Source organism: Sinocyclocheilus anshuiensis, unplaced genomic scaffold, assembly GCF_001515605.1.
Source record: "Sinocyclocheilus anshuiensis isolate Anshui unplaced genomic scaffold, SAMN03320099.WGS_v1.1 scaffold1199, whole genome shotgun sequence".
Taxonomy (NCBI): Eukaryota; Metazoa; Chordata; class Actinopteri; order Cypriniformes; family Cyprinidae; genus Sinocyclocheilus; species Sinocyclocheilus anshuiensis.
The window spans coordinates 894,364-903,985 of record NW_015540934.1 but is presented as its reverse complement, the minus strand read 5'-3'; the positions used below and the strand labels follow the sequence as shown (position 1 = coordinate 903,985).

The following is a 9,622-nucleotide window of genomic DNA, read 5'->3' as shown; positions in this document are numbered from 1 at the left end:
AAATTACATTGTATAATTTCGAAATTTGAAGCAAAAACAGAATGGTTTGACTTCAGTTTTGTAAAACTATGCATAAAAAAATATCTGCATGAAACAGAAACAGCAACAGCAGATGAACTGAATGAGACGCAGATTCACTCTCTGCCAGCAGGTGGCGCTTAACGTGTTTCCTTGGTTTCCGCTGTAAACAAAGCAGCGCTGCACTTATGAACTTTAATATGCATTATACAGAGGCAAGATGAAAAGAAAAAATACCATCGAAAGACAGCAAGTTCCCCTCAGACATACATTCATATAAACTCCTACCCCTAATTGAATAGCGATTTGTTTAGCATCTCAACCGATTTGAATCGTCACATATTTAATTTGATTTTCAACCGGCTCGCGGTTAATCGTTACATCCCTAGACGCTTTTATCCAAAGCGACTTACAAATGAGGACAATGGAAGCAATCAAAATCAACAAGAGAGCAATGATATGCAAGTGCTATAACAAGTCTCAGTTAGCTTAACGCAGTACACATAGCAAGGGTTTTTCTTTTGTCGTTGTTTTTTTATATAATAAATAAAAAGAAAACAGATAGAATCGAAAAAAATACACACGTTGACAGGCAGGTAGGACAGCCTATTGTAGCCCTCGGACCGAGGGATGTGATTGGACAAACAACCAATATAAATACATAAAAATACATTTACACCACTTAACTTAGTGATTGACATCAGGATGTGAAGAGACTTTCAACCAGCATAACAAAAAATTATCAGTTTAACGCGTTAAATATTTTTAACACAATTAACTCAGGAGCGGAGCCAGGGTTGGTCACCCCACTCACAACTGCTGCTTCCGTATCTTTTTTCTTGACAAGAATTTGATTTATTTAGATGCAGAACGTCTTTACGAGCACATCAAACGGGAGACTTTTCAGACGCGCACTCCAACTTCGCCTCATTGCTAGGCACTAGTCAAACGAGTGCGGAAAAGGTACAGGTGAATAGGGAGCTTCAGTAGAACAACAGTGAACTGCGGTCAGATGAGATGTTGTCAGGCCATATGCCAGTAAAAAACAATTATCCTGTCCTGTCAGCTGTTATACTGTGCTCGCAGCACATGCTCTTCAATTGCATGCACAAATGCAGTGGCGCGAGCTGTATATAATTTCATATTAAAGCGCAAATGAAACTACGAGCATGCAATGTCATAGTTATGTAATCAGTTAAGTCATGAAGTTACCAAAAAAGGTGATTAAAGTTGCCTTAAAACTGTGCATGCATCTAAGTATTTGTTGTATATGAGTCATATTTAAGAACATGTCTCTCAAATGCAGTGGTTTTCAGAGAAAGGAAAAATTGAAATCGCATCATATGACCCCTTTAAGACCTGAAGCGGGTCAGAAAAGGTAAAGAGTTGTGAGAAAATACGATGCATGTCTGAATCATGCATGTCAAGTTCAGCAGCGGCAGCCAAAATAACCTAATAACCCAGATGCTGTGTTGTCTGTTAATCAAAGTACAAAATAAAAAAGAGGAAATCAATAACTTTTGTAGCTTTAATGATTTATATATATCTAATTTAGAATTTATTGTTTGATAACTTTATTAAATTTTCTGTATATTTCCTACTTCCTGAAGGGCACAATATGACATTTATTATAATGGGTTTATGTGAAGATTGTTTTAAGTTCACTTCAATGTAGAAGTTATTTTTTTAAAGTCTAATAAATGTTAAAATTGATAGCTCTCAATTATATTGTAATGTTGAATGGCTAAAGTAAATGGTTATATATTAGAAAAAAAAACAAATTCATAGAGACATTAGTAGTATTGGTATCAGTGATGCTCGCCTTCAGTCATAAAAAAGATGCTATTAAACAAATATTAAAAATATACTGTCTTTATGTTGTTTCTACATTAATTTGAAGATTGAATATACAATTTTTGTAATATAAAAGTACATTAAAAAACTTTAATGTTAGGTGGGATTAATCAAAGAATCAAGAAAAAATGTGATTAATTAGTTAATTTTTTTCAATCGATTGACAGCACTAAAATACATAAGTGTTAACTTGAATAAAATAGATTATAGAGATTTCAGATATTTCAGCTAGCTGTTAAAGGGGTCATATGATGTTGCTAAAAAGAACATTATTTGGTGTATTTGGTGTAATGAAATGTGTTTATGAAGTTTAAGGTTCAAAAAACACATTATTGTTTCTCCTCTATGCCCCGCCTTTCTGAAACGCGTCGAATTTTACAAAGCTCATCGGTCTGAAAAGCGAGGTGTGCTCTGATTGGCCAGTTATCCAGTGCGTTGTGATTGGCCAAATACCTCAAGCATGTAATGGAAATGTTACACCCCTTAACATACTGTGATGCCCTGTCCGGCCAGAGCGACGAGACAACTTTATGCACCAAGAGCTTGTAACACTCCAAAGAGAAAGGAAAAATTGAAATCGCATCATATGACCCCTTTAAGGCAATATTTCTCATTTTCATTTAGTTTAACTTGGTGTATCAAAATAACACAACAAAATTACTTAAATTTAACTAGAATTAAAATGAAAATCTAATCAAATTAAAAAATAATTACCTCTTCATACAATTGCTAATTCTAATTTGCATTATTTTAATGACAAAATGTTTAGTGAACAAAGTTTCAGTTTAGTTTAATTTACACACCTGAATATGGCACATGTATGTAATAATCACAGCCTATTGAGGATGGAATTAAATTGAGAATAAGTGATGATAAATTATGTGTCACCCCTGCATTTAAGCCGTTTGATTAAATCTTAAATTGCAGGGAGCTCAAAATCAGCATAGTTTCTGTGAATTTGGAGAAATCTCCACCTTGTACAAGGTTAAGACTGGTGAGTCATGCAGCGCTGCGGTTACATAAGACCCATCACAGCTGTAGCTGCCACAGCAAAAATGAGAAATCAAAGAGGCTTATGCTCTGATCTCAGGTCTAGTGACCCCTCCATCTATCACACCAGGAAGAGACCAATGAATGCTAAAAATACCTCAGGATTCATTTATAACAAACACAGGGACAGATGAAGGACATTTTAAGAAAAAGCATAGTCATGCCTCAGACCTAAATAAAACCAAACAATCTATTCTTTGTGAAACTTTGTGACATGGGGGAACATCTATCACAGGTTAAGACAAGTAGTGACCTATTATCCTTTTTTCCTGGAAAGCAAAAGCAGGCGATACAGGATTGTTTACCTCCTCCCAAACCATTTGCCTAGCAACCACTTCATATTGACCTCTGACCCCCAGAATCATTGAAAGGAACTTCAGCTGACTGTGTTGACATGGTGAAGCATTCATTAGGGATTTTCTCAATGAGGGCTAATATCCCTAAACAACCGAACTGAGCTCAGGAGAGGTCACATATTTAACCAAAAATCACAAACACGTACAAAAACAGGCGATGCCAACTGTAGGACTAGTTTAGGATTAGTAGAATATTCTGCACTACGTTATGTGTTAATCCTGGTTTGGTGAATAGTGACTTAATGATTTTTTTTAAATGATAATGATTTTTTAAATAATTTAAGGGATGTTCTAGTAAGTTCCGTGTATGCTGTTGATTATCACAGACTTTTTTTTCATAAAAATAGTGTTTACAGTAATACACTTACAATGGAAGTCTATAGGGCAAGACATTGCACTAAAGTAAATGTTAAAGTACATAGTGTTTCAAAAGTAAACCAAAGTTCTAAAGTTTGGAGTCAGTAAGAATTTTTTTATCACTTTTTCTGACAAGGATGCATTCAAGTGAACAACAGTGACAGTAAAGACTTTTAAATTATTACAAAAGATTTCCATTTCAATCTAAATGAATGAATGAATGAATGGATGAATGAAAAAATGAATTAATAAATTCTGTTCTTTCTATTTATTAAAACAATTCTGGGGAGAAATGTATCATGGATCCCAACCATGATAAATAAATACTAAGCAGCATAGCTATTTTCAACATTAATAACAATAATAAATGTTTCTCAAGTATCATATTATTAGGATTTCTGAAGAATCATGTGACATTGAAGTCTGGAGTAATGATGCTGAAAATTCAGCTTTGCATCACAGGAATAAATGATATTTTAAAATATATTCAAATAGAACTGTAATAATATTTCATAATATTACTGTTTTTATTGTATTTTTTTATCATATAAATGCAGCCTTGGTGAGCATAAGAGACTTATTTCAAAACCTATAAAAAAATATTACCTACCCCAAATAGCGTACAGACACATGACTTTAGCATGAGTTCAACTACAGTATTTAGAACAGCAGTTCCACCACTAAAAACACAATTTAGACAGCTTTACAGCTCAAACACCACGCATTTGTGAATGGAAGATTTAATATAAGTGCTTAAAAAAATTCAAGCTCATTTCTGCTTTTAAACCCTCTGGATTGCCTTTTCCCCATAGACTTCCATTGCAGATTACTGCAAACATGATAGTTATTTCTTTTAGTATGTCTTATAAAAATGTCTCTCATTTCATTCTTTATTAAGCCCATCATAACTGCTTTAGGTCTTTCCAATAACTGCACAGTAATAGCATTATAATGCTAAGAGTCCTGCTGTTTCTTTCAGTTTGGGGGCCTGTGAGGACTGAACAGGACATGTTCACTTTATTTGGCTCTCGTTCTGGGAAACACTCCACCTCAAAACCTCCAATCCTGCTTAACTCAACAAAAGCTTATGAATGGCAAAAGTTGTTTAAGGACAATAAGGCACAGTCTGCAACATCAAAAGAAATGAGGGACTCTGGTTCATAAGAGCTAAAATGCATGGCCTGTCCAGAACCACTGATACAATGTCCTGATAGCATACGGCTTCACAAAAGCTCAACTATGTGCAACGATAACAGGGCCATAAATGCTACAAGTAGCTCTGTCCAGTTGCTACGCAAAAAAATGTCCCTCCACAGTTGGCTGATAGCTATGCTTTCCTAGTTACATTCCTGCTTTCAAACGATTGTTACTAGTCAGATCTGGACACAATGTTTCAGAAGATGCCACAATGTAACAGTTAGAAGCTTTTTAGGAGATCTGCCAGCCTTAATGAGGTCTCATTTGGATTCTTGATTGTAATCAGCTTTAATTGGTCACATAAAAAAGGTAGAGTTGAGATTTGGGCAAATTAAGAACTGAACTGAGCAACAGAAACGGGCTTTGTTAATAACTGATGTTGCTTACATAAGAAATAGCTTAGATACTTAAGATTTTTTCAGCCCTAGTGCATGAGTACAATACTTGTAATATAACTTTCCAGCACAAATGGTGTGCCGTTTTCTTCTTTGGTCTGAGGTAATCACCCTGAAGTTCAGCTAATTGCATTTAATATAAATTTAAACTATAATACATTTTCATTTAATTGCAATTAATATGCAATTAAGTGTCCAGAAATATAGCATTCATTTCACACAGTAAGTATATTCTTTTAAAGTATATTATTTCTGTAGTATACTGTTATTTAAAAGTATGCTAAAGTGTACTTCTTTTTCAAATGATAGAGTCGCATGTCTGTTTCAGGACACAAAGAGTTCTTAGGTTTTCTCAGGGGATCATGGGACAAAGTATGGTGGTCTGTCAGCCAGCTTAGAAAACGACAAAGACAAACCCCACAGTGGAGAGCCATCTCTGTTGCAAGGCTAATTTAAAATGAAGTCCTATTTTCCTGTATCAAAGCCAAACCAAAAATATTGAGAGGGGCCCAGACAGACGTTCCCTTTTCCACAAGCCACCGCAACTATCATAACATATTTATGCAGGGCCATTCCAAAATTAAACATACACAAGGAATATAGATTGAGCTTGTCATATAGCATCCAGTGAGGGAGAGAGAGCCCTGAGGGGGATGTTAGGACACACATGGGCAGTCTAAATATTGACCATCACGTGTGAACAAAATCACCAAGAGAGATGCCATTGATCTGGGATGGGGAAGATAAAGTAACCTGTAACCTCTTCTTATGTTGCAGTTCTCTGGCTTTTCCCACCAGTGCTATTACTGTCAACTACTGTAAAACTAATACAAATCTTTTTTGGCAACTGAACTAAAGCTGGAATATATATATAAGTCTACAGTAAATATTAATAAAAAAAACTTAAATGTAACCAAAGATGAGAAATATTAAAGTACTAAAATTACTGGAATGAAAACTGAAAAAAGCTCAAATATAAATATTAATAAAATCAAATGTGTCAGGACACAGAATCAACAACAGCACTGATGAAAATACTTTTTCTTTTTTTTTCTTTACACATAGACATTTTTATTGCATGCAAACTTTAATGAGATTTTACACCAATGATGGAAAGCAAGTTTTTCTTCAAATAACAATAAAATTTAAGTCTATTCCTCACACAAAGCTATTGTATAACTACAGAATACTTGGAAAAATCATAAAATGTTTTGATACTTTTATGATGGTTTTTTTCCCCTCATCAACTCCAGTCCCAATTCACTTTCATTTTATGGAAACAAGCAGCGTGAACATTCTACTAAATATCCTTTTTTTTTTTTTGAGTTTGGAGAATACGAGTAAATAATGACAATTTAAATTTTTTGGTGAACTACAGTATCCCATTTTCATTTTGATGTTTCCAATAAAACATCAGAGGACATTGGAGGGGAAAAACACTGAAAAGGGATGAATTTCTTAAATTATAGATGTGAAAAGAGCAAGGAACCATAAATAACTGTCACATCTATATTCTGAATATGAAGAGAGATATCATGTCTGATAACAAAGAGTGAAAAATTTAAAGGGGTCTGAATACTTTCCGTACCCACTGTATATGGGCTGTTGCTAGCCATCCTAAACCAAACAACAAAGACACACACACCACATAATTGAGAGTTTGGGGCAGTTTGAGCCCTGCATTTAGATTGTAGTTTTATAGCGTGGATAACTCCTATTCCACAGAGAGACACACATTGTTTCCACTAGCTCAAAGTATCCTTGACAGTACTGAAACCATGCATGTATTCCGATCAGTCCAGACCACAGTAAAATGCAGACCTCTCACGATGAGTGAAGATTTTCTAACCTAGACATGCACCGTGTGCTAAAATAGTTCATTAACCAGTGGATTTACAGTCAATAAGAGTGAGTTGTTTACCTTGTATCTGGGGTATGTAGGGCGCTAATAATTTTCCTCTTTTCTTTTCATAGCCTTTCTGTGTGATGTCACCTACAGAGAGAGAGAGAGAGAGAGAGAGAGAGAGAAACAAAGGGATTGTGATGAATCATGTATTCTGTGTTTGAAAAGCAGGCATCACATTGCTCAGCATCAGCCCATCAGCCTGGCACAGCAGGGCACAGAGAAAGTTCACCAGCCCGCTGGTGCACGTCCCGTAAACATCCAACTACTGTTTAGTAACAGCAATGCACTGCAAACTGCCTGCACACACATGCATTCCCAGTATAAAAAAACACAAATATCACAGAGGCTTCCAATGTTCACTCATACCTGAGCTTATAACTGCCCTTTTACTAAAAAATAACTTCATTTATCAAAACAACCCTGATGAAAAGTCAATACTACTACCGTAAGCAGCTTTTTATCTACTCTTACTCTTAAAAGTTACTTTTGTTGACGTAGCTAAATATAGTCAAGTTGATTCAACGATATGAATTCATATTTCATAATATGTGACAAAACACTGGTTATCTGATAATACATTTTTAGGTAACACAAGTTACACATTTTTAAGGACCAATTCTTACTATTAACTAGTTGCATATTAACGTGCATTTTACTAGTATATTTTGCTTGTTTATTAAAGCACATATTAATGCCTTATTCATGCATGACCATATTTTAGATCCTTTAATCCTACCCCATACCTAAACTTAACAACTACCTTACTAACTATTAATAAGCAGCAAATTAGGAGTTCATTGTGGCAAAACTAGTTATTAGATAGATAATAGTGAGAATTTGTTAAGCATCACAACTGCTTTCAACATAATAATAAGAAATGTTTCTTAAGCAGCAAATCAGCATATTAGAATGATTTCTGAAGGATCATGTGATACAGAAGACTGGAGTAATGATGCTAAAAATTCAGCTTTTCCATCACAGGAATAAATTGCATTTAAAAAAAAGAATATTTTTTAATTATTTTAAATTGTAACATTGTAACCATATCACTGTTTTTATTAATTTTTTTATCAAATACATGTAGTCTTGGTGAGCATAAGAAACATTAGAAGAAGCATAAGAGCATAAGAAGCATAAGAGAAAACAAACAAACAAACAAACCTATACTTTTGAACAACAGAAGAGAATTTGGAAGCATGTACTAGTCTAAAACAAATCTTCAAACCTAAACAAATTACTTTTAATGTACTGCAAGTCAGTTCTAGCAGATGTTTAATAAATCAGCTAAGAATTATTGCATTTTTACTCCAAACTTCATAGATAGTTATTAAAATATAATTTTACTGACACACTTGGAGCGATTTTCCTCCTGATTATTCATCACCAGCAGATATTGCTGATGGCAGTCTGGGCTCTGATACACACAGGCCTAATTACAGGCTGTCTGGGTCACATGCATTTTTATAAACTAATGGAGATCTTTCCGATCAGTAATGCCACCACAATGACACGGGCAGACCTCAGCCTGCCACATGTCAGTTACTCTTCAGTCACATGAAGAAGAAATAAACACTAACAATCAAGCATATGAGAGATGAAAACATACGAAAGTCAAATATAAAGTTGAAAACAGTAAAATGGTCCCATTTGTGACTGTCATGGTCAGTTGAGTGGTAGATGGATGGATAAATGGATGGAGTCTTTTCAATGGGGTCTGGAGTATATGAGATGTCTGACAGTTATTATAGCAAGTGCACAGCTGGGATTATTGACATGAAACCCACGATCAGACATTATAATGATAAAACAGGCCAAATAAGCATGACATCAATGAACAACCCCAAGTGAACCAACCTATCAGGTCACGTTGAGTGGTTTGTAGGAGCATGACTTCAAAATTATGGATGGCCAAAAAGATCTGAGGATTGAAAATGAACTTGAATGCTGCTAAATGTGTCACATTGGTCCTGTTTGGGAATGTTGAAACCTTGTATCGGGATGCTTATTCCCTTGTTATCCTGCAGCACCCTGCTTCACTCCAAGATTCCAGCCTGTAAAGGAGCTTTTTCTCCTCCAACAAAAGCTATATTGATTCAGCGTGGAGGCCACGGCCCTGCTGACTGACACCACTAAAGAAAAGTGAGGCTCCCAAACACTCTCTGACACATTCCCCTCCCCGCGCCTTTCCCAGCCGTACAGAGAGGATGATAAAAACCTCCACATATCACGTGGAGGGGGGCGCTGGGAAAACATACCACTCAAACAGCTGGCTCACCAATCAACACGCCTAACCTGAGGTTCACAACAGCCACTAAACCCCATAATTTTCCCACAAAGATATGCCAAAGTTGACGCCGAAGGCTAGAAACAAGGCTTGTCTTCGAGAAAGATAGATGAGTTCACAGACAAGCGGAATGACTGAGATTTTCAGCGGGCGGCAGCAGAGGTGTGATCAGCAGACACTGTCGCAAGTGTGTACAGATGCCCCT

The 9,622-nt window shown here is 35.6% G+C and overlaps 1 pseudogene; it reads right to left on the bottom strand.

Moving 5' to 3' along the window:
* The window catches only part of LOC107689506 (disco-interacting protein 2 homolog A-like), a 143,471-nt pseudogene that overhangs the window by 49,704 nt on the left and 84,145 nt on the right, over positions 1-9,622 (bottom strand).